Raw genomic sequence first — 25,411 nt, forward strand, 5'->3', positions numbered from 1 at the left:
AGATATACAAACAGTGCCTTCGGAAAGCAGTGCCTTCGGAAAGTATTCAGATCCCTTGACTTTTTACACATTTTGTTAGGTTAAAGCCTTATTCTAAAATTGATTAAATTGTTTTTTCCCTCATCAATCTACACACAATACCCCATAATGTCAAAGCAAAAACAGGTTTTTAGAAATGTTTGCTAATTTATAAAAAATAAAACACTGAAATATCACATTTACATAAGTATTCAGACCCTTTACTAAGTACTTTGGTGAAGCACCTTTAGCAGTGATTACAGCCTCAAGTCTTCTTGGGTATGATGCTACAAGCTTGGCACACCTGTATTTGGGGAGTTTCTACAATTCTTCTCTGCAGATCCTCTCAAGCTCTGTCAGGTTGGATGGGGAGCGTTGCTCCACAGCTATTTTCAGGTCTCTCCAGAGATGTTTGATCGGGCTGGGCCACTCAAGGACATTCAGAGACGTGTCCCGAAGCCACTCCTGCGTTGTCTTGGCTGTGTGCTTAGGGTCGTTGTCCTGTTGGAAGGTGAACCTTCACCCCAGTCTGAGGTCCTGAGTGCTCTGGCGCAGGTTTTCATCAGGGATCTCTCTGTACTTTGCTCCGTTCATCTTTGCCTCGATCCTGACTAGCCTCCCAGTCCCTGCCACTGAAAAACATCCCCACAGCATGATGCTGCCACCACCATGCTTCACCGTAGGGATGGTGCCAGGTTTCCTCCAGACGTGACGCTTGGTATTCAGGCTAAAGAGTTCAATCTTGGTTTCATCAGACCAGATAATCTGGTTTCTCATGGTCTGAGAGTGTTTAGGTACCTTTTGGCAAACTCCAAGCGGGCTGTCGTGTGCCTTTTACTGAGGAGTAACTTCCGTCTGGCCACTACCATAAAGGCCTGATTGGTGGAGTGCTGCAGAGATTTGTCCTTCTGGAAGGTTCTCCCATCTCCACAGAGGAACTCTGGAGCTCTGTCTAAGTGATCATCGGATTCTTGGTCACCTCCCTGACCACGGCCCTTCTCCCCCGATTGCTCAGTTTGGCCGGGCGGCCAGCTCTAGGAAGAATCTTGGTGGTTCCAAACTTCTTCCATTTAAGAATGATGGAGGCCACTGTGTTTTTGGGGACATTCAATGCTGCAGAATTGTTTTGGTACCCTTCCCCAGATATGTGCCTCGACACAATCCTGTCTCGGAGCTCTACGGACAATTCCTTCGACCTCATGGCTTGGTTTTTGCTCTGACATGCACTGTCAACTGTGGGAGCTTATATAGACAGGTGTGTGCCTTTCCAAATCATGTCCAATCAATTGAATTTACCACAGGTGGACTCCAATCAAGTTGTAGAAACATCTCAAGGATGATCAATGGAAACAGGATGCACCTGAGCTCAATTTCGATTCTCACAGCAAAGGGTCTGAATACTTATGTAAATAAGGTATTTCTGTTTATTATGGGGTATTGTGTGTACATATCTGAGGATTTTTATTTATTTAATCAATTTTAGAATAAGGCTGTAATGTAACAAAATGTGGAAAAAGTCAAGGGTTCTTAATACTTTCCGAAGGCACTGTATTCTCACTAAACTGTTTATGTTCCGGTGGCAGCTCTACTTAATGGGCCATCATGGAGCGACATTTTGACAAGGTCCTGCAACCTGAATCCTCTACTGGAGTACACATTGGCCTAAGTACTGACAGTTTAAATACCCTCGGAGGTACTGCTTAACCTGTCCAAAAATCAGAAATGACCATTACTGACATTTGATCAGACTTTAAAACGTCTCATTATTAGGGCCGTGTGTCCTGCCTGACCAGGGAAAACCTAGGACCTAGTTAGTAGCTTTTTCCCTGTTTTGTAGGGAAGAAGAGTGTCTAACCTACCAGGACAGTTTTGGTTGTGTGCTGATCAGTTGTTGTATGTCTGGATTGATTGGTGGTAGATCGTGTGGACTTGGTCCTCTCCTCTTCGTGTCGATGCACTCAGCCTCTCAGGTTCTGAGCCAGACTAGAGTGGAGGGGAAAAACCAATATTCAGTTAGAAATCATACTTTATTAACTTATTTTGAGTGCCTGAAATAAAATGTACTTTCTATTCATCTTGGGAGTGAACTTGGAAGCCATATTGTATTTTATGATGACGGAACTATAAAACTTTTGATTTTCAGGGATTGTTCTATGTAAAAGCTGTTGAAGGCTGCTGCTGGCTTTCATATGAACCTCATCCCTCTCAAATGGCATGACGGTTTGAAAATTGGGTGGAGTTAAATTGTAGGCAATCCGTTTTTTATACTGAGCACCATCCATCTTCAGTCAACTGTGACGGCGTCAAAACGACTGGTGAACAGTTTAGTTTTATAAGTGGCCCACATGGATCACATTAGAGTCTACTTAACAATGAGAAGGACAAAGTCTAGCTCTACAGAGAGTACTGAGTGGACTCGTTGATACTCAATTCAGGTAGCTAATACAGTGATTTCAATACGGAATTCAAATTCTGAAATCGAGGTAACCTAGTCTTATCTAGCCAGATGTTCTAATCTTTCTTTCATACTGGCGATACAGACAAGGCTGGAAGATTGAGGCTAAGTACAGATGTAAGACCTTAATTTCACCTATATTGTCATAGCAAAGTAATCCTGCAGCAACTGGATTTGAACGTTTAGTCCATAATGTTGCTTGAATGGTGGTTAGGCTATTAGCTGGACAAAAGTAGGCTATGTGAAAAGTGCAATACTGATAATATAACCGTTTGTTAGTGTGGGTTTTCAGTGAATTTATGTCAATCGCGAAGCTCGTCTGCAGGAAAATTCTCAGCAAAAAAGAGTGATCAAATTAAGATCCTACATTTGTAGAATCAAATTCTCTGCTGGTAGAAGGCTACTGATCAGATGGACTTGGTTAGTACTGACCGGAGGGACTTGGTCCTGGAGATAGGAGAGTGGGGTTGGCAGGGGGCCGACCCAAACAGGAGAGGCTCCTTCTTGACCACCGCTAGAGCCATTTCCTCTGGAGTATAGTCCTCCCACCTAGAGCACAGAGTGGGGAGAGAGGGGGAAGAAGGGGGAGAGGTAGGGAGGGGTGAGGAGAGGGAGGGAGGGAGGGAGGGAGGAGAGGTAGGGGGAGAAAGAGAAATAACAGAAACAAAGGGGTAGATTGAGAGAGAGAGAGAGAGAGAGAGAGAGAGAGGAGAGAGAGAAAAAAGAGAGAGATCCAGCTGCTGATATGCTACAGGACCATGCTGTGGTATGTTGTGTGTTTTCCTTGTGGCCTATGAACCTTAATGCATTAACCGGAATACCAGTCACTTACTCTGGACGTCCCAGGTGTTCATTGGTTCTAAACAAGCATCTGGAACAAAAACTGTGCAGATGACTCGATAGACAAAACAACTTGCCCTGAGTTGATGAAGTCATAAATTAAAGAAGGGGTTGAGTTGATGAATGATGTCATAAATTAAAGAAGGGGTTGAGTTGATGGATGAAGTCATAAATAAAGAAGGGGTTGAGTTGATGAGTTTTACAGAGTTTTACTCAGTCAACTGCAACAATAACCAGCAGAGCCAGTGGGATCTTCTTAACACACACAGATGCACGCATGCGCAGACACACACACAGCAGGAGCAGAGAGGGTGGACTGGATTTCTCCTGGGAATAGTGAGATAAATGGTCTGTTCCCGAAAACTGTGCGGAACATCCACTTGTCCGGATAAGCCCTGGGCTCCAGATAAAAACAACACAATAGGGTGGAGAATGGGCATTAAAATGGCCCATAAGCCAAAAAGGAGGAGTCCACACACATTTTGCTGGTGAACATATACTTTGATGATATTCAGTATTGTGTTCTATAGCCTGGTCCCAGATCTGCTTGTGTAGACTAACTTCTAAGATGACCAAGCTATCGGTTACAACATAATGCTCCACTCCTTAAGTGGTCTCTCTCAGTGGGAGACTGTGTACCCTCCTCCGAGCCTTCAAGTTAGCCTACTGCTGTACTACCGCAGGGTATTTGTAGTGAAGTTATGTACTACTTTGTAGCAGGCAGCTGGACACATGGGGACAACCAGTGGTGAGACAGGACTATATAAACAGTCTGTCAATCTGGAGATCAATAGATTGTTTGCAGGCAGGAGTGATCTACCACAGGGCACAGCCACGGCACAAGGCATGCTGTCTGCAAATATGTCTGTCATCTCTTAAGGCATCTGTTGTGTGCTTTGTATCGCTTGTGCCAAAATAAATGCTCAGTCCACTCTATGATTTGTACACAGCAAGGTCAAAATCTTTGACTGAGTGAGATACAGATGTAGGATCTTAATTTGATCACTATTTTGTTTCTAAGAATTAAATGCAAACTTGTAGTGTATTTGTCATTTCCACGTAGACATGTTTGACTTGATTTGCCCCAACAAAAAATGTATCAACCCCTACAAAAATGTCCATAAATTATAATCCACACAATAATTCACATTTCCTGTTGATGCAGGATTGTTTTCCTGCTGTAGCAAACTGGCTCAAATGAGGATCCTACACCTGTATTCACAACACAAGTATAACTAGTGCTGAAATGATACACTGATGTTAAAGAGAAGACTTGTGAGACAACATTACAGTTTGATTTTGCCAAGTCGGGTAAAATTAAACTGGCCACTAAAAACAGACGCCACGAATAATACTATTTTATTGTCCTCTACTTGTAACACTCCCTTATAAATAAATAAATACATAAATAAATAGATTTAAATATTATCACCAAGATAAAATGAGCAATCTCTCCATTCCAACAAAGAAAACAGGGCTGGAAATAGATGCTTAGCCAAACAGAAACGACCGGCCAATTCCTCTACAGTTCTGGTTTTCTGGACAGAATGAAGTGCTCTTGGATGGATCGGATTATCCTCCAGAAGCCAACACTTGAGGGTACCCACTTCTCTTTAATTCAGCTTTTTTTTTTTACAAATCTTATTCCTGGTTTGTGAGCATTTTGCAAAGGCAAAGATGTGGCTTTAAAGCCTATCAATCCAAGCCTCTTCTATTGCACTTGATGTGTAAATAGTCTTGTTAAAATCGAGTTCCTGTCAGCCTGAATCCGAGATTTGGTTCTTCTGGGTACCAATATTAGTGTGTAAATTGTGAGAACATTGACAGTTGTAAAGAGTACCTAAAACACTAATGCAACCACACACCTCACACCTCTAATTGATTTTCCATTAGTCCATGAAAACTGGGTCCCTCTCCACCTACCTAACAAGTCAAGGGTGTACCTCAGACATCGGATTGCAGTCATTTACATTCTCATACAGTTAGAGCATCCCATCTACAGTGAAGCCTGAAGTTTACATACACCTGAGTCTGAGTGTAACTGAGTCTGAGTGTAACTGAGTCAGGTTTGTAGGCCACCTTGCTCGCACACGCTTTTTCAGTTCTGCCCACAAATGTTCTATAGGATTGAGGTCAGGGCTTTGTGATGGCCACTCCAATACCTTGACTTTGTTGTCCTTAAGCCATTTTGGCACAACTTTGGAAGTATGCTTGGGGTCATTGTCCATTTGGAAGACCTATTTGCGACCAAGCTTTAACTTCCTGACTGATGTCTTGAGATGTTGCTTCAATATATTCACATAATTTTCCTTCCTCATGATGCCATCTATTTTGTGAAGTGCACCAGTCCCTCCTGCAGCAAAGCACCCCCACAGCATGATGCTGCCACCCCCGTGCTTCACGGTTGGGATGGTGTTCTTCGGCTTGCAAACATCCCCCTTTTTCCTCCAAACATAACAATGGTCATTATGGCCAAACAGTTCTATTTTTGTTTCATCAGACCAGAGGACATTTCTCCAAAAACTACGATCTTTGTCCCCATGTGCAGTTGCAAACCGTAGTCTGGCTTTTTTATGGTGGTTTTGGAGCAGTGGCTTCTTCCTTGCTGAGCAGCCTTTCAGGTTGTGTCGATATCGGACTTGTTTTACTGTGGATATAGATACTTTTGTACCTGTTTCCTCCAGCATCTTCACAAGGTCCTTTGCTGTTGTTCTGGGATTGATTAGCACTTTTCGCACCAAAGTACGTTCATCTCTAGGAGACAGAACGCGTCTCCTTCCTGAGTGGTATGACAGCTGCGTGGCCCCATGGTGTTTATACTTGCGTACTATTGTTTGTACAGATGAACGTGGTACCTTCAGGCGTTTGGTAATTGCTCCCAATGATGAAACAGACTTGTGGAGGTCTACAATCTTTTTTCTGAGGTCTTGGCTGATTTCTTTTGATTTTCCCATGATGTCAAGCAAAGAGGCACTGAGTTTGAAGGTAGGCCTTGAAATACATCCACAGGTACACCTCCAATTGACTCAAATGATGTCAATTAGCCTATCAGAAGCTTCTAAAGCCATGACATCATTTTCTGGAATTTTCCAAGCTATTTAAAGGCACAGTCAACTTAGTGTATGTAAACTTCGGACCCACTGGAATTGTGATACAGTGAATTATAAGTTAAATAATCTGTCTGTAAACAATTGTTGGAAAAATTACTTGTGTCATGCACAAAGTAGACTTGCCAAAACTATAGTTTGTTAACAAGAAATTTGTGGAGTGGTTGAAAAACGAGTTTTAATGATTCCAACCTAAGTGTATGTAAACTTCTGACTTCAACCGTCTTGAGACGGACCCTGACTGAACTCTGAGGTACAATCATAAGTCAGTGAGAGACTTAGCAGAAACCATTGGATCTCCTTGTTACATAACGCTGCACCAAAGCCTCTCTCAGATCTTACTGGGTCTGTTATTGTTTTGACTCAAGTAGGAGGCCACACGGTTTATTATCTCTCTGTGTGTGTGTGTGTGTGTGAGAGAACATATATACAGTGGGGGGAAAAAGTATTTAGTCAGCCACCAATTTTGCAAGTTCTCCCACTTAAAAAGATGAGAGAGGCCTGTAATTTTCATCATAGGTACACGTCAACTATGACAGACAAAATGAGATTTTTTTTCTCCAGAAAATCACATTGTAGGATTTTTAATGAATTTATTTGCAAATTATGGTGGAAAATAAGTATTTGGTCAATAACAAAAGTTTCTCAATACTTTGTTATATACCCTTTGTTGGCAATGACACAGGTCAAACGTTTTCTGTAAGTCTTCACAAGGTTTTCACACACTGTTGCTGGTATTTTGGCCCATTCCTCCATGCAGATCTCCTCTAGAGCAGTGATGTTTTGGGGCTGTCGCTGGGCAACACAGACTTTCAACTCCCTCCAAAGATTTTCTATGGGGTTGAGATCTGGAGACTGGCTAGGCCACTCCAGGACCTTGAAATGCTTCTTACGAAGCCACTCCTTCGTTGCCCGGGCGGTGTGTTTGGGATCATTGTCATGCTGAAAGACCCAGCCACGTTTCATCTTCAATGCCCTTGCTGATGGAAGGAGTTTTTCACTCAAAATCTCACGATACATGGCCCCATTCATTCTTTCCTTTACACGGATCAGTCGTCCTGGTCCCTTTGCAGAAAAACAGCCCCAAAGCATGATGTTTCCACCCCCATGCTTCACAGTAGGTATGGTGTTCTTTGGATGCAATTCAGCATTCTTTGTCCTCCAAACACGACGAGTTGAGTTTTTACCAAAAAGTTCTATTTTGGTTTCATCTGACCATATGACATTCTCCCAATCCTCTTCTGGATCATCCAAATGCACTCTAGCAAACTTCAGATGGGCCAGGACATGTACTGGCTTAAGCAGGGGGACACGTCTGGCACTGCAGGATTTGAGTCCCTGGCGGCGTAGTGTGTTACTGATGGTAGGCTTTTTACTTTGGTCCCAGCTCTCTGCAGATCATTCACTAGGTCCCCCCGTGTGGTTCTGGGATTTTTGCTCACCGTTCTTGTGATCATTTTGACCCCACGGGGTGAGATCTTGCGTGGAGCCCCAGATCGAGGGAGATTATCAGTGGTCTTGTATGTCTTCCATTTCCTAATAATTGCTCCCACAGTTGCTTTCTTCAAACCAAGCTGCTTACCTATTGCAGATTCAGTCTTCCCAGCCTGGTGCAGGTCTACAATTTTGTTTCTGGTGTCCTTTGACAGCTCTTTGGTCTTGGCCATAGTGGAGTTTGGAGTGTGACTGTTTGAGGTTGTGGACAGGTGTCTTTTATACTGATAACAAGTTCAAACAGGTGCCATTAATACAGGTAACGAGTGGAGGACAGAGGAGCCTCTTAAAGAAGAAGTTACAGGTCTGTGAGAGCCAGAAATCTTGCTTGTTTGTAGGTGACCAAATACTTATTTTCCACCATAATTTGCAAATAAATTCATTAAAAATCCTACAATGTGATTTTCTGGAAAGAAATGTCTCAATTTGTCTGTCATAGTTGACGTGTACCTATGATGAAAAGTACAGGCCTCTCTCATCTTTTTAAGTGGGAGAACTTGCACAATTGGTGGCTGACTAAATACTTTTTTCCCCCACTGTATGTACATACACAGCATTATATGTATATTGGGCCAGAAACCCTCGAGGACCTCATGTTCTTGTTGTGCTAATTACCTGTCCTGGGATTGGTGGGATTGTGGGTACTGGACACCAGGGGCTCCAATGGGGACTGGGGGGCTGGTGTTTCCTCCCCTCCCCTCTGTTGTTGGACAGGGGAGAAGCTGAGCAGATGTCGGCTGCTTTGTGGCGTCCCTGTGGACAGGCTGGAGCTGCTGGGCTCTGACTCCCACACACTGAGACCAGAGGGACAGGGCAGGGTCTTCAGTTACACAAGCCAGGCCAAACACGGAAAAAAGCAACATGGACTAACATACACATGTTCAAGAACATTAGAGCATTACAGACCTTAGAGCATTTCCCTTTGAGGACCGAAACATTCTGCAGTGAATCAGTCACACACAAACACAGACACAGACATACACACAGACACACACACAGACACAGACATACACACACACATGCACATACAGTGGCTAAAGCCATTACAAAGATCAAAAAAAGTTTCCAAATTGACAATTTCATGGTAGTGTTTCATTTGTTATAAATCCATAAAGGCTCTTCAAACATTTTTCTCAAAAAGTTCAAACGTTTTATCATAAAGGTCCAAATGCACACAAGCATGAAACAAGCAAGACAGATGAATACAAGAAGAAGAGTGATCTCAACAACAGGTCAGGAAGTAGAGGGTTGGTCATGGTGGCCAGACTACAGACTGAAAACCACACAGAGACTTCACCTGGCTTAGGAGAGGCATGACTTCATCCATTGTGCGTGGGATAAATCAAAGATTTGAATTTACGCTCTAGGCTAAACCATACAAACACACACACACACACACATTTTAAATACTTTATCTGAATCCACAAATCACATTACATCAAGGAAGGATTCAGTCCAGTTCTTGGATACAAGGACACTTTAGGATACAAAAAGCACCTTCTTCTCCACCAAGCTAGGCTGCCCATAACTGCTGAAACAGAGCAGTACCTTGTTCTCCACCAAGCTAGGCTGCCCATAACTGCTGAAACAGAGCAGCACCTTCTTCTCCACCAAGCTAGGCTGCCCATAACTGCTGAAACAGAGCAGTACCTTGCCAGTTGCTTGGCCTTAGTCTTAGACAGGCCTGCAATCTGAAGGCCATGTACCATAAACCTATGTATACACACACACACACAAGCATACATACCCATACACACACAGACACACATGCACACACACACGCACACACACACAGAAAAGGATAATAAACTTGTGGCCTCCTACTTGAGCCAAAACAATACGAGACCCAGTAAGATCTGACAGAAGTACTCAACACAACAATGCCCAAAAGTGGTCAAGATCTTGTGCAGTAGTATCAAATGAATACACACCCCATATAAAAAAACACACCCCTAACCAATACCTTTTTCTAAATGCCTGGAAATGTATCCAAACATCCCAGTGACAAAAGATGAACCCAGCAGGACCTTATTAATTGAAAAAACATTTGATATTGACTTGAGCTATGACTGGAAACATTAGCAAAAGTTCGCTCAGCTCCTGGCCAGGGTTTACTGAACAAATCCTTGTGAGAGGATTCAAAGGAACATGTCCAGTGATAGAATACATTTGGAGTCTATAAATAAGCATGTGTGTAGCTGATCTACAGGTTGCATTTCCGAACCGGCCGGCGTGGAAGGGAAGCAACGCTCCCATTTTCCTAGTTCTGGGATTCTGGGAAGCCTGAGCGTATGGAAAACTCAGAGAGCCCTTCTCCTCTCCCGACTCTCAGCCAACTTTCCAAAGCCTTACTCCGTGAGGAAAAAAAAGGTTTGGATGTGGCCCTTTTTCTGAGACATTGGGAGAAAACTCGTAATTTATACAGCATGTTAGTGAATTATCGGGCTCTGGACATGGCAAAGAGATGACTGACTGACTGGCTGACATAAAAAAAAACATTGACAGACAGACAGACAAAGTGCTCACCTCAGGGAACCAGTGTTGAGCACGAAGAACACCAGGACGACCATGAAGAACACCAGGACGACCATGAAGAACACCAGGACGACCATGAAGAACACCAGGACGACCATGAAGAACACCAGGACGACCATGAAGAACACCAGGACGACCATGAAGAACACCAGGACGACCATGAAGAACACCAGGACGACCATGAAGAACACCAGGACGACCATGAAGAACACCAGGACGACCATGAGACACACAGCCCGTCTCTTTGGAGCTGTCACCTTCAGCACAGTGTTCTGTGAAGAAAAGTACAGAAAGAGAAAAATAAACTGATTTTACCTGACTGGATCAGTCCAAGCTCTGAATTGGAACATATTTTCAGCAACTGTATGAAATCATCCCAGATCAGTGATTATTGCACATCAAAGAAACAAGAAATAGAAATGGAGGATGTGTTCTACAGACGTAGGATCTTAATTTCAGCCAGTTTGCTACAGCAGGAAAATAAACCTGCAGCAACATTTACATTTACATTTTAGTCATTTAGCAGAGGCTCTTAACCAGAGCGACTTACAGGAGCAATTAGGGTTAAGTGCCTTGCTCAAGGGCACATTAACGTCATTTAGCAGACGCTCTTAGCCAGAGCGACTCACAAATTGGTGCGTTCACCCTATAGCCAGTGGGATAACCACTTTACAATTTGGGGGGGGGGGGGGGGGGGGGGGTTAGAAGGAATACTTTATCCTATCCCAGGTATTCCTTAAAGAGGTGGGGTTTCAAATGTCTCCGGAAGGTGGTGAGTGACTCCGCTGTCCTGGCGTCGTGAGGGAGCTTGTTCCACCATTGGGGTGCCAGAGCAGCGAACAGTTTTGACTGGGCTGAGCGGGAGCTATGCTTCCGCAGAGGAAGGGGAGCCAGCAGGCCAGAGGTGGATGAACGCAATGTCCTCGTTTGGGTGTAGGGACTGATCAGAGCCTGAAGGTACAGAGGTGCCGTTCCCCTCACTGCTCCATAGGCAAGCACCATGGTCTTGTAGCGGATGCGAGCTTCAACTGGAAGCCAGTGGAGTGTGCGGAGGAGGGGGGTGACGTGAGAGAACTTGGGAAGGTTGAACACCAGACGGGCTGCGGCATTCTGGATGAGTTGTAGGGGTTTAATGGCACAGGCAGGGAGCCCAGCCAACAGCGAGTTGCAGTAGTCCAGACGGGAGATGACAAGTGCCTGGACCAGGACCTGCGCCGCTTCCTGTGTAAGGCAGGGTCGCACTCTCCGAATGTTGTAGAGCATGAACCTGCAGGAGCGGGTCACCGCCTTGATGTTGGCGGAGAACGACAGGGTGTTGTCCAGGGTCACGCCTAGGCTCTTCGCACTCTGGGAGGAGGACACAGCGGAGTTGTCAACCGTGATGGCGAGATCATGGAACGGGCAGTCCTTCCCCGGGAGGAAGAGCAGCTCCGTCTTGCCAGGGTTCAGCTTGAGGTGGTGATCCGTCATCCATACTGATATGTCTGCCAGACATGCAGAGATGCGATTCGCCACCTGGTTATCAGAAGGGGGAAAGGAGAAGATTAGTTGTGTATCGTCAGCGTAGCAATGATAGGAGAGACCATGTGAGGATATGACAGAGCCAAGTGACTTGGTGTATAGGGAGAAAAGGAGAGGGCCCAGAACCGATCCCTGGGGGACACCAGTGGTGAGAGCACGTGGTGCGGAGACAGCTTCCCGCCACGCCACTTGGTAGGAGCGACCGGTCAGGTAGGACGCAATCCAGGAGTGAGCCGCGCCGGAGATGCCCATCTCGGAGAGGGTGGAGAGGAGGATCTGATGGTTCACAGTATCAAAGGCAGCAGACAGGTCTAGAAGGACAAGAGCAGAGGAGAGAGAGTTAGCTTTAGCAGTGCGGAGAGTCTCCGTGACACAGAGAAGAGCAGTCTCAGTTGAATGACCAGTCCTGAAACCTGATTGGTTTGGATCAAGAAGGTCATTCTGAGAGAGATAGCAAGAGAGTTGGCTAAAGACGGCACGCTCAATAGTTTTGGAAAGAAAAGAAAGAAGGGATACTGGTCTGTAGTTGTTGACATCAGTGGGGTCGAGTGTTGGTTTTTTGAGAAGGGGAGCAACTCTCGCTCTCTTGAAGACGGAAGGGACATGGCCAGCGGTCAAGGATGAGTTGATCAGCGAGGTGAGGTAGGGGAGAAGGTCACCGGAGATGGTCTGGAGAAGGGAGGAGGGGATGGGGTCAAGCGGGCAGGTTGTTGGGCGGCCTGCAGTCACAAGTCGCAGGATTTTATCTGGAGAGAGAGGGGAGAAAGAAGTCAAAGCATAGGGTAGGGCAGTGTGAGCAGGACCAGCAGTGTTATTAGACTTAACAAACGAGGATCGGATGTCGTCAACCTTCTTTTCAAAGTGGTTGACGAAGTCATCCACAGAGAGAGAGGAGGGGGGGGGGGGAGGAGGATTCAGGAGGGAGGAAAATGTGGCAAAGAGCTTCCTAGGGTTAGAGGCAGATGCTTGGAATTTAGAGTGGTAGAAGGTGGCCTTAGCAGCAGAAACAGATGAAGAAAATGTAGAGAGGAGGGAGTGAAAAGATGCCAGGTCGGTAGGGAGTTTAGTTTTCTTCCATTTCCGCTCCGCTGCCCGGAGCTCTGTTCTGTGAGCTCGCAGTGAGTCATCAAGCCACGGAGCTGGAGGGGAGGACCGAGCCGGCCGGGAGGATAGGGGACACAGAGAGTCAAAGGATGCAGAAAGGGAGGAGAGGAGGGTTGAGGAGGCAGAATCAGGAGATTGGAGGGAGAAGGATTGAGCAGAGGGAAGAGATGATAGGATGGAAGAGGAGAGAGTAGTGGGAGAGAGAGAGCGAAGGTTGCGGCGGCGCATTACCATCTGTGTAGGGGCAGAGTGAGTAGTGTGGGAGGAGAGCGAGAGAGAAAAGGAAACAAAGTAGTGGTCGGAGACTTGGAGGGGAGTTGCAGTGAGATTAGTAGAGGAGCAGCATCTAGTGAAGATGAGGTCAAGCGTATTGCCTGCCTTGTGAGTAGGGGGGGACGGTGAGAGGGTGAGGTCAAAAGAGGAGAGGAGTGGAAAGAAGGAGGCAGAGAGAAATGAGTCAAACGTGGACATAGGGAGGTTGAAATCCCCCAAAACTGTGAGGGGTGAGCCATCCTCAGGAAAGGAACTTATCAAGGCGTCAAGCTCGTTGATGAACTCTCCAAGGGAACCTGGAGGGCGATAGATGACAAGGATATTAAGCTTAAATGGGCTAGTGACTGTGACAGCATGGAATTCAAATGAGGAGATAGACAGATGGGTTAGGGGAAAAATTGAGAATGTCCACTTGGGAGAGATGAGGATTCCTGTACCACCACCCCTCTGACCAGATGCTCTCGGGGTATGCGAGAACACATGGTCAGACGAGGAGAGAGCAGTAGGAGTAGCCGTGTTTTCAGTGGTGATCCATGTTTCCGTCAGCGCCAGGAAGTCGAGGGACTGGAGGTTGGCATAGGCTGGGATGAAGTCAGCTTTGTTGGCAGCAGAACGGCAGTTCCAGAGGCTGCCTGCGACCTGGAACTCCAGGTGAGGGGTGCGTGCAGGGACCACCAGGTTAGAGAGGCAGCAGCCGCGCGGTGTGGTGCGTTGTTTGTGTAGCCTGTGCAGAGAGGAGAGAACAGGGATAGGCAGAGGCATAGTTGACAGGCTGTAGCAAATGGCTACAAAAATGCAGAGGAGATCGGAATGAAATGAGCTAAGCATCTGGGAGAGGAGAGAGGGGGGCCTCCCTCACCAAAAACTTCTACCTCAGAAACTAAAATTGTTTCACTGAACCACCCGAACAAAAACTCTCCCAACTTCCACCTTTAGAAATCAGAATTGTTGTGAACCACAGTTGTTCAATGTTTAAAGGAATAGACTCAACCCACTTTATTCAGCTAGCCAACTATGACACCATAGCTGACTAGCATGCTAGCATCCAATAACACACAGTTTAACACACAGTTAAGCACCAATACTCACAACAAACCACCAATAGTGTGTTAACTAGCTAACTAGCATGCTAGCATCCAGTAACACACAGTTTAGCACAAACACTTGGTCACAGCAAACCACCAATAGTGTGATTACACACTAAACAGATCATTCGTGTCTGTGTCAAGTTCCTTTCATGACGCAGCAATGATTCAACGTTGGCTAGCTAGGACAAGTATATTGTAATTAGCTACTACCGAACCGTTCGCTGGTCGTGTTGGGTAGCTAGCAATGGCCACTGTGTTGGCTTTGTTTGAAGAACGGCTAGCTAGCTAGCTTCGTGCTACACCCGGCACACAATGGCTACTGTGTTGACTCTGACTCTGTTCGAAAAAACGGCTAATTAGCTCGCTTCGTGCTACAGCCGGCACGGCGGAAGACACTGCCAAGACACAGTAGCTACCCACGATACCTAGCTATGACGCCGTAGCTAACTAGCAAGCTAGCATCCATTAACACACAATTTAGCACCAATACTTGGTTACAACAAACTGCCAAGAGTGTGTTAGCACACTAAACAGATAATTCATGCCCGTGTCTAGTTCCTTACATAACGCAGAACGCAGCAAAAATTAAACGTTGGCTAGCAGCACATTTAACAGTGGGAACAGCTAATCGTTACCAGTAGCTACCCGCTAGCTAGCTAGCCTCGTGCTTCGATACTAACCTACAATTACCTACGGAAACCTACAATAACAACAAAACTAGCCTATGATAAATACAATGCCTAACTACAACTAACTACCAACCTACGATCTAATACATGGTTAAGCTTTACTCAACACCATATGGGAAGCTCTCCACCGTTGCTAATCGTTGCTAATCGTTACCAGTAGCTACCCGCTAGCTAGCTAGCCTCGTGCTTCAATACTAGCCTACAATAACCTACGGAAACCTACAATAACAACAATACTAACCTATAATAAATACAATACCTAACTACAACTAACTACCAACCTACGATCTAATACATGGTTAAGCTATACTCAACACCAAATGAGAAGTTTGCTTACCTCCAGCTAGAGAGCTAGAGAAAAACACGACCTCTCCCGACTGCTGCTGTCCCCTGCTGCTACAAAATAGCTACAGGGCCTGCAACAGAAAATGTGAATTATTATGTGGATTAAAAATTGACATTTTTGTAGGGGTTGATACATTTTTCGTAAGGGAAAGTGGAAATTACAAACATCAGAAGCCTTTTTAAACCTCAAATACACTACAAGTTTAAAATGTCCTGCATTGCAGGAAAGTTGTCCTGCAACAGGGTGATCAAATTAAGATCCTACATCTGTATAAGTGGGTGATCTGGTGTCTGAAGTCAGTGTATATGTGAAAGCAGTAGAATGAAACCCTCACTTAAACCTATCAATTTGTGTCAGATCAGTGATTGCTTCAGGAAGCGAGGAAGTAAGGACACATTTGGAAAGCATTCACACAGGGGCCCTGGAGTTGAAAAAAGGTGTGTCTATCCCATCTCACCTCAGTGAGCAGTCCATCCAGCTGGGTTCTGAGGGATCCGTTCTCCTGGAGCAGCCTCTGGTTCTCACACAGTGTCCCCCTGAGACGAGCCTCCAGGGCCTGCAGCACCTCCTTCCTCCTCAGTCTAGACAGCGTGGCCAACTCACGGTTCTTCACCATCCTCTGCTGCCACCGCTCCGCACACACCTGGACAGGTGGAGAGGGAGGGATTGATAAAATAATGTGACTGACATGGTCACACAGAGATTATTTTATGGGAAAGTTCAAACTTAATACATATTTCAGCATGGATGTACAAGAAAATCAAACCCATACAACCATGGTGTTGCAAATACCATGCATCAGCTGACTCCTCCTCCTCAGAACACATTAACAATTCAAAATGGATGTCCACAACACAGGAGAGCTTGAGGATGATATAATATGAGTACATTGGCCTTGGCTTGGGCATGCAGATGACATTGGCTGTGGGTTTACAAAACCAATCTGGTGACGCCAGTTACACCAGACATAAGCCATACCCGGCAGTAACACTTTTTGGTTGCCATCTTGTCTGCCCAGACAGAGCACCTGCAGCACGCAGCTCTAAGCTACTTGTTTGTCTAACAGCACATATACTCAGTCACTTACTCACTCAGTCACACCCAACAGGTGCAGCTGCTGCAAAAGATGGAAAAACTGACACGGAATCCTCAATTACAAGCTGATAATGACTCCAGCATGTTTCTGCAGAACAGACTTCATACTTCACATACACACTGCCTTTTTCCATGTCTGAGTGGACTGAGAGCTAGACTAGTGGTGGGATTATGTAAGGACAGCCATACATAGAGAGGGAGGGAGGGAGGGAGAAGGGGACAAGACATTTTCAGAGTGAACTGAATGACCAGAAGAGGAATGGTCTTGCAATGTTTTAGGTGATAAAATAAACAACTTTATGGGTAACAATGCACATTTAAAACAGCATCAGCTCCATCTCATTTGTAAAAAGCAGACAGCATTTGATTATGTAAATACAGACCCATATATAGAGATTTATACTTTAATCTACGTTGATTTATACGTTGATTTATACTTTAATCTACGTACTTTAATCTACGTTGATTCCACATCATTTCAACACCAAAAATCAATGTGATGACATTGAATCAACATGAAAAAAAAAAAATCAACGTAAGGGAATTTCGTATTATTTTCACCCAACTTTTAACCTAAATCCAATGACATGGTGAATAATTTTTTTGATTTCACATTGAATTCACGTTAGTTGACAACTCAACCAAATGTAAATCAAAACTAAACGTTGAACTGACGTCTGTGCCGAGTGGGTATAGTTTCTCTGTGCAAACCTAAGTTTACCACATTCATAACACTGTCTAGCAGTAGCAGCTGACTAACATACATTGTGTTGTCCTCCAATGCCCTCTCTGAGACTAGTATTTATACCACTGAGCCATAGACCACAGGAGAACTCTGCTACAGCTCTTTAACTGCTTTCTCCGCTGCACCCCATTTCTGAGGCCATGCTTCGTAACATATCTAAATGCGCGGCTTTTGGAGCTATGCAAATTCAGACCACACTGTTTTATTTGGTCTCCGTAGAAACATATTTGATTTGTTTCGGGGGGGGGGGGGATACACGTCCTGCAAGGGGAAAGTGAAACCCTGCCTTTAAACAACCACTGTATAGTCAACAGTACAAACCTCCCCCTCCTCGACAATGGTAGACAGAGTCAGCAATCTAGCGCTTCACTGACTCTAGTGTAAACTGGGAGTCGGGGACATAGTCTGAATAAGAGGCTGAAAATTAGATTGATATGAAGCTATATGAGTCGGCGGTCTGAGTCCCTACTCTCTAGGGATGTAGATTACAGTTGTTAACTGGAGGTTAGGAGGGTTTGTTGATGTTGCACTCTGATTGGGGGTGGAGGGGAAAGTCAGCAGTTTTTGTGCAGTGGGATAACATACGGCTTGCAGAACCATCAAATGATTGTTTTACGGTAGAGAACTTGTCATTGCAATGTTTATACAGTGCCTTTGTTTACAAACACATGCATGCACACTTCTTAATCTGAGAATTGGCATCTAACTGTAAATCGCTCTGGATAAGAGCGTCTGCTAAATGACTAAAATGTAAATGTCGCTGAGAGGGATGTCTACCTGGTAGTCCTAAAGAATAGGTTTTAACAGTACCCAAAGCCATCCAGGGATTTGATTTGATCACAGGAAAAGAGCTACTGCATAGAGTAAATACCGAGATGCGAGTTTGATTGAATTGAGCGATCACGTCATCATACTGTACCCTGACTTCCTGTACATAAACTGTATTTCTTCAAAGACAGTGAATTATATTCCAAATCCAACAAAGGTCCTCAAGCCTTCTCCACCACCTTGAGCCATACAAATAATCTATCTATCTATCCCTACTGTCTGTTTGTTTTTCGGTGCAGCTAAGCCAGTGATGCTACTATAGTACATTACAACAGGGAACATGGATTCTGTCAGTGAGAGGTGAAGTCACAGGTTTGTAGTGTAAGATCTGGTGAGGTAAAAGGTTTTCATGGAAAACATCCAATAGACAATTACATTTACATTTTTGTATATATATCCAGAGGTTAGCGTTTTTCGTAATGAATCTTGTTCTGGAGGCAGCTCTGCAGAGTGGTCACTAGCTAGCACAGCCACAAAGTCATAAGATCTAATTTGAACGCTAACCTTAACCACACTGCTAAACCTAACCCTAACCTTAATTAAGACCAAAAAGCGAATATTTTTACAATATAGACAATTTTGACTTTGCAGCTGGTATATATCTAAAGGGAAATCGCTCAGTTATTCCTCCAGGACAAGACTCATGACAATAAAGGTCAACCTGCTGGACTTACAGTCAGACAGCATAATGGAGTTCTTAAAAAGAATCACTGTTCAGTAGCTGTTACCATTCTAAAACAAATGAGTCCACCAAAATTGAGAGTGGTAAAACTACATTGGTCCTACATAGATTTAGCCTCACAAGCCGCCTGATCTCGCGAGTGGTAATCAGTCTGGTATTTACGAGGCTAAAATAGATTACTGTATAGCTCTATAACCATGCCATACGGTCACGTGTGATATAATAAGTAACAGAAAAGGACTGTGAAAGGCTGTGATAGGCTGTGAAAGGCTGTGAAAGGCTGTGATAGGCTGTGAAAGGCTATGATAGGCTGTGATAGGCTGTGAATATATCAGCGCTAAGGGGTGTTATTAGGTACGAGGCGAAGCCAGAAGCCACTGTCATGTTCTCCCAGTGATGTCCACGATCGTTTTATCTCCTCTTTGGTCTGACACAGAGAGATAAATCACCCATCATCCTATGGGCCTCCTCCTCCCTTGGGAACAGACAGATAGGACTTTCAAAAGACCCATTCAGACACTGTGCCCTGCTGAGGTTCCCACGGGGGTTAAAGGTCAAACATAATTCATTACCAGCCAGACATGCGTCCCCTGGGACGGGATGAGGAAGACTATGTCCTCTTCTTCCTGACCTGATGGTTGGTCCATCAACGTAAACAAACAGCTTCCTCACTTTCACTTTTCTCAGACCATGGTGATTTACTGAACAAGGTTATGAGAATGGAGAAGGAGATACACACACAGGTCAATGGAGCGTGTTTCGCTATTGGATGTTTAGGTTAGGTTCAATCAAAAGTCAGTGTACATACACGGGTGCACCCACACACCCACACACAAAAGCCATCATTGTCTTCTAGCAAGGCGACAAGCCATGACACAGCAAAATGCTTACCTTTCAAAGAAACTTCCTAGCACTACATTCTGGCCATCACACAGCCATGAATCTTTGCAGAGGGCTAATGCTTCTAACACAGAGACTCAAAGAAGGTCTGGAATCAAACAGAATATTTTTATTTTGGGGGGGGGGGTTTGCGCACAGCTCTTTTTGTGCAACCGTGAGTGAGATTGCCATTCCAGTTGATCTAATCTAATCTGTTGTGTTATACCATCACATGTTATACAGTGGGGAGAACAAGTATTTGATACACTGCCGATTTTGCAGGTTTTCCTACTTACAAAGCATGTAGAGGTCTGTAATTTTTATCATAGGTACACTTCAACTGTGAGAGACGGAATCTAAAACAAAAATCCAGAAAATCACATTGTATGATTTTTAAGTAATTAATTTGCATTTTATTGCATGACATAAGTATTTGATACATCAGAAAAGCAGAACTTAATATTTGGTACAGAAACCTTTGTTTGCAATTACAGAGATCATACGTTTCCTATAGGTCTTGACCAGGTTTGCACACACTGCAGCAGGGATTTTGGCCCACTCCTCCATACAGACCTTCTCCAGATCCTTCAGGTTTCGGGGCTGTCGCTGGGCAATACGGACTTTCAGCTCCCTCCAAAGATTTTCTATTGGGTTCAGGTCTGGACTGGCTAGGCCACTCCAGGACCTTGAGATGCTTCTTACGGAGCCACTCCTTAGTTGCCCTGGCTGTGTGTTTCGGATCGTTGTCATGCTGGAAGACCCAGCCACGACCCATCTTCAATGCTCTTACTGAGGGAAGGAGGTTGTTGGCCAAGATCTCGTGATACATGGCCCCATCCATCCTCCCCTCAATACGGTGCAGTCGTCCTGTCCCCTTTGCAGAAAAGCATCCCCAAAGAATGATGTTTCCACCTCCATGCTTCATGGTTGGGATGGTGTTCTTGGGGTTGTACTCATCCTTCTTCTTCCTCCAAACACGGCGAGTGGAGTTTAGACCAAAAAGCTCAATTTTTGTCTCATCAGACCACATGACCTTCTCCCATTCCTCCTCTGGATCATCCAAATGGTCATTGGCAAACTTCAGATGGGCCTGAACATGCGCTGGCTTGAGCAGGGGGACCTTGCGTGCGCTGCAGGATATTAATCCATGACGGCGTAGTGTGTTACTAATGGTTTTCTTTGAGACTGTGGTCCCAGCTCTCTTCAGGTCATTGACCAGGTCCTGCCGTGTAGTTCTGGGCTGATCCCTCACCTTCCTAATGATCATTGATGCCCCACGAGGTGAGATCATGCATGGAGCACCAGACCGAGGGTGATTGACCGTCATCTTGAACTTCTTCCATTTTCTAATAATTGCGCCAACAGTTGTTCCCTTCTCACCAAGCTGCTTGCCTATTGTCCTGTAGCCCATCCCAGCCTTGTGCAGGTCTACAATTTTATCCCTGATGTCCTTACACAGCTCTCTGGTCTTGGCCATTGTGGAGAGGTTGGAGTCTGTTTGATTGAGTGTGTGGACAGGTGTCTTTTATACAGGTAACGAGTTCAAACAGGTGCAGTTTATACAGGTAATGAGTGGAGAACAGGAGGGCTTCTTAAAGAAAAACTTACAGGTCTGTGAGAGCCGGAATTCTTACTGGTTGGTAGGTGATCAAATACTTATGTCATGCAATAAAATGCAAATTAATTACTTAAAAATCATACAATGTGATTTTCTGGATCTTTGTTTTAGATTCCGTCTCTCACAGTTGAAGTGTACCTATGATAAAAATTACAGACCTCTACATGCTTTGTAAGTAGGAAAACCTGCAAAATCGGCAGTGTATCAAATACTTGTTCTCCCCACTGTATATGACGATGGCCAACTCAGTGGCCTTGTGGTTAGAACGTCTGACCTGAGATTGGAAGGTTGGGAGTTCCATCCTCGGCTGAGTCATACCAAAGACTGTAAAAATGACACACAGTACGTCTCTGCTTGGCGCTCAACATTAAGGAGGTACATTGGGGGTACGGCCCTGCGATAGACTAGTGTCCTGTCCAGGTGGTGTACTTCTACATCAAGCTGTCTCACGGTACAGAAACAGGACTCCTGCTCCCGCGCAAGGCTACTTACTTATGGCCAGTGATGGTGTCTTGTCAATTGAGAACTTTGTTGTCTAAATCAGCAGTTCTCAATTCTCTCCTTAGAGAGAGCTAGCACACCTGATTCCATTTGTAAATTAACACCTATGGCATTTTAACCATATAATATACTGTATCTGACCAGAAAAAATAACCCTGTATGGTTCTTCAAAGGGTTCTTTGTAGAACCTTTGAGATTGACAAAAAGTTCCTGATAGAACTATTCTCCATAAAGGTTATATAAATAATCATTAAAACCCTTTTTGGTCCTTTTTCTAATAGTTATTTATAGAACCTTAGGAAAGGGTTCTTTATAGCACCATAAAGGTTCCATTTAGAACCGTATGAGCATGGTTCTTTATAGAACCTTCAAAAAAGGGTTATATCGTTACGAGCCAAATAACCCTTATTTGGCACTATATAGAACCATTTGTTTTTAGTGTGTAGCTCTTGGATATCGAGGCAGAAAAACCACATTTCACTGCAATTAATTAGAGACTAAAGTAATTACATTTTCTGAGGTTGTCTAATAGTTCAGCCAAGGTTATGATGCGGTCTGAAAATAGCACTGTCATATTGAGGAAGTAGGAAAGAATTGTGAAATTATTATTTTTTGGACTGTTTTATGTCTCTGTTGAGCTACCATATCAATATTACATTTTCATAATTTCATATTTTTCCAGTCAAGTTCTAAAAAGTATTACAGTTCTAGAATTGATTACAAGCTGTTAACAAACTGACTGAACCAACCCAACTCTACAGCTATTACTAGGGCTACTGTTAATTAAAGAGATTTTATTGGAGAAACCTCTCCCTCAAAACAATATTGTTGGCTTATCCATTCCACTCTTCAATTTGAGAAAAGTCCAATAATAGTATTGCATGTAGCGAGTCATGAACACAGTGCTACACATGGTCCTAAACACTGATTAACCGTAATACGTTAATATTCCTTCAAGACAAGGCTAAATAAACCAGTCGCCCCAGCTGTCCTTATGTCACCTTGTTGGAATGGTTAAGTAAATTGAAGGGGCTTTCCTATGCAGACCTGGGTGCAACTACTATTTGAAATCTGTCAAATACTTGTACCGTTTGTTCCAGCCTGCCTGGAGTGCCAGATGGGTGGGATTTGCAGTTTTGCAACTGTTCGATTGGTCCCATTGCACCAGACAAGCTCAATCAAGCCCATTTTAAGGATTTAAAATTATTTTAAAACGTATTTGAACCCAGTGTTGGAATGGTTAAGTAGACTCAGAGGGATTTCCTACACTAACCCAGCGCTGGTTAAATAGTGGACAGAACACATGTTGGGTTATTTTGACCCAGCCAGTTGGGTTTCTTGAATAACCCAACAAGTTGGGTTGATGGGATTACCCAAGCATGGGTTAATTTAGCCATCAGTTGGGTATTTTCTACTCTCAGGTAGCTTAGTGGTTAAGAGCGTTGTGCCAGTAACCGAAAGGTCGCTGGTTCTAATCCCCGAGCCGACTAGGTGAAAAATCTGCCGATGTGCCCTTGAGCAAGGCACTTAACCCTAATTGCTCCTGTAAGTCGCTCTGGATAAGAGCGTCTGCTAAATGACTAATTATAATTATAAAATTATAATTATAATTATTATTTACCTAGCAGTTGTATGTCACATGGCCTACCAGGCAAAAGTGGTCCCCAGTAATACTAACATTTACTCTACAATGACGCAACACATGCCAACAGGTAAAATCTAAACATATCTTCACTTTAGGGAACGTTTTAAGAACAAGCTGAAATATTCCAGTTGTGTTAAGAAACATCTATATGTTTTAGTTATATGTTTTACATTACGAAAAAACATTGTTCTAGATGTTTCTCTTCTCTCCTCGAAAAAGAAAGGAGAGCCTCACACTCTAGGAGCACATATGCAATAATTTAATAACCAACGTTTCGACAGACAAGCTGTCTTCATCAGGGTATAATGGCAAACACTGCGGGTCACTACATTTACATTTACATTTACGTCATTTAGCAGACGCTCTTATCCAGAGCGACTTACAGTTAGTGAGTGCATACATTATTTTTTATACTGGCCCCCCGTGGGAATCAAACCCACAACCCTGGCGTTGCAAACGCCATGCTCTACCAACTGAGCTACATCCCACTAGTTTATATAATGTCAGAGGACACACACAGGTGTCTGTAATCATGGCGAGGTGTGGCTTGATATCATTGGTTAATTTACAGATATCAATAGAACATTAAAAAAACATAAATGGATAACATACGATCATAGATACAATTTGGCTACATAGGCCTACAAACATTTACAATGTATAGCAAAATCACAATAATCACAAGAATGGCTTCAGATCAAAGTCTACGTTGAGACCGAAGGGAGCAAGGGTCTTGAAATGAAAGATCCAGGCAGCCTCTCATTTTAACAATAAGTTGTCTCTTCTCTCCTCAACACATATTACAGTGAGGGAAAAAAGTATTTGATCCCATGCTGATTTTGTAAGTTTCCCCACTGACAAAGAAATTATCAGTCTATAATTTTAATGGTAGGTTTATTTGAACAGTGAGAGACAGAATAACAAGAAAAAATCCAGAAAAAAGCATGTCAAAAATGTTATAAATTGATTTGTATTTTAATTAGGGTGTCACGATCGTCGTAAGCATCGGACTAAGGCGCAGCGTGATATGCGTACATCTTTTAATGAGTACTTACATAATAACACAAAACAACAAAACAATACGTGAAAACCTAAGGTTAACAAACACAAACCTCTCCGGAACAAGATCCCACAAATGACAAGTGCAAAACAGGCTGCCTAAGTATGGTTCCCAATCAGAGACAACAAGCCACAGCTGCCTCTGATTGGGAACCACCCTGGCCAACATAGAAATAAACGATCTAGAAAGAAACACATAGAAAACAAAACATAGACACTACACACCCTGGCTCAACATTTAAGAGTCCCCAGAGCCAGGGCGTGACATAGGGAAATAAGTATTTGACCCCTCTGCAAAACATGACTTAGTACTTGGTGGCAAAACCCTTGTTGGCAATCACAGAGGTCAGACGTTTCTTGTAGTTGGCCACCAGGTTTGCACACATCTCAGGAGGGATTTTGTCCCACTCCTTTTTGCAGATCTTCTCCAAGGCATTAAGGTTTCGAGCCTGACGTTTGGCAACTCGAACCTTCAGCTCCCTCCACAGATTTTCTATGTTATAAATTGATTTGCATTTTAATGAGGGAAATACGATTTTGACCCCCTCTCAATCAGAAATATTTCTGGCTCCCAGGTGTCTTTTATACAGGTAATGAGTGAGATTAGGAGCACACTCTTAAAGGCTCAACATTTAAGAGTCCCCAGAGCCAGGGCGTGACAGTACCCCCCCCCCCCAAAGGCGCGGACTGCGACCGCGCCACACAAACTCAAGAGGGTAGGGGCTGGGTGGGCATTCCGCCTCGGAGGCGGATCCGGGCGTGACCACCACTCTCTCGCTACCCCCCCGTAGCGCCCCTGGTCTGGTCTGGCCCCGCTGGCCGGAGCTGGACTGGACACCGGTGGAGCGGATTGCTCAGGCTCCGGTGTGGAGCAGCTGACCGGTGCCTG

The 25,411-nt window shown here is 44.3% G+C and overlaps 1 pseudogene across 1 annotated transcript in view; it reads right to left on the minus strand.

Annotated features, from left to right (window-relative positions):
• LOC311147033 (cyclic AMP-dependent transcription factor ATF-6 alpha-like) overlaps positions 1 to 25,411 on the minus strand; it is an 82,604-nt pseudogene that overhangs the window by 47,182 nt on the left and 10,011 nt on the right. Inside the window, exons 8-12 of the transcript in view lie at positions 15,928 to 16,113; positions 10,641 to 10,721; positions 8,530 to 8,734; positions 2,906 to 3,022; positions 1,878 to 2,001 (exon numbers count right to left, since the gene is read on the minus strand). The product of the transcript in view is annotated as a cyclic AMP-dependent transcription factor ATF-6 alpha-like (transcript). The remainder of the gene's footprint in view (positions 1 to 1,877; positions 2,002 to 2,905; positions 3,023 to 8,529; positions 8,735 to 10,640; positions 10,722 to 15,927; positions 16,114 to 25,411) is intronic.

This window comes from Coregonus lavaretus, assembly GCF_964263955.1.
Source record: "Coregonus lavaretus genome assembly, chromosome: 19".
In the NCBI taxonomy this organism is placed as follows: domain Eukaryota; kingdom Metazoa; phylum Chordata; class Actinopteri; order Salmoniformes; family Salmonidae; genus Coregonus; species Coregonus lavaretus.